Raw genomic sequence first — 783 nt, 5'->3', positions numbered from 1 at the left:
GTGGAAGACAATATAAGGCGGTGTATGGAGAAGCTGCAGCAGGAGCCGGTACTTGCTTTCCCAGACTTCACTCGGCAATTCACTATCACTACAGATGCGAGTGAGTATGCGCCTAACAGAGACGAAGACCAGATACAGTGCACTGGAACGAGAGCTCTTGGGAATAGTGTGGGCTGTTGACCACTTTAGGCCTTATGTATTTGGCAGAAGATTTAGGATACAGACTGACCATAAGCCTCTTCAATGGGTGGGGAAGTTGAAGGAATCTTCGGCTAGGATTACTCGTTGGAAAGAGCTACTGGCACAATATAACTTAGAAATAGTCTATAAGCCAGGAAAAGAAAATGTCGTAGCTGATTGGTTGTTTCGAGCAATTACTGTAAATGCAGTAGAAGAGGAGGCCGGAGAACCGTCTAGACAATTCCTGCGGGAGTGGGCACCGGGAGAGGAAGAAGAACAGAATGTGGTGGAGGAAGAGGAATCTTCGTCAAATGAGAGCTTCGTTCCTGATGAAGGAAGACCAGCAGATATAGAGGAACTGGAGGACATAATCGACGACAAGAGGCGGCAGATTGTATGGAAGACGAGGACCACTGGATTGCTCAAAGTTGAGTGCAGCAATTATGGGAGGAGCAATATCACGACGATTTGGTTACAGCCAGGCGTGAAGAATGACCAGATCTGTAGAACCTTGAATAATGCCTCTAAGCCTCGAAAAAAATGTCACCTGTACGTGGGAAATGAAACCGTTTGGGAGAAGATTAAGCGGCTATGGTGTGATGA

The sequence above is a fragment of the Halyomorpha halys genome, unplaced genomic scaffold (genome assembly GCF_000696795.3).
Source record: "Halyomorpha halys isolate HHAL.00 unplaced genomic scaffold, Hhal_1.1 Scaffold1435.1, whole genome shotgun sequence".
Lineage (NCBI taxonomy): Eukaryota > Metazoa > Arthropoda > Insecta > Hemiptera > Pentatomidae > Halyomorpha > Halyomorpha halys.
This window is presented reverse-complemented; position numbering follows the sequence as displayed.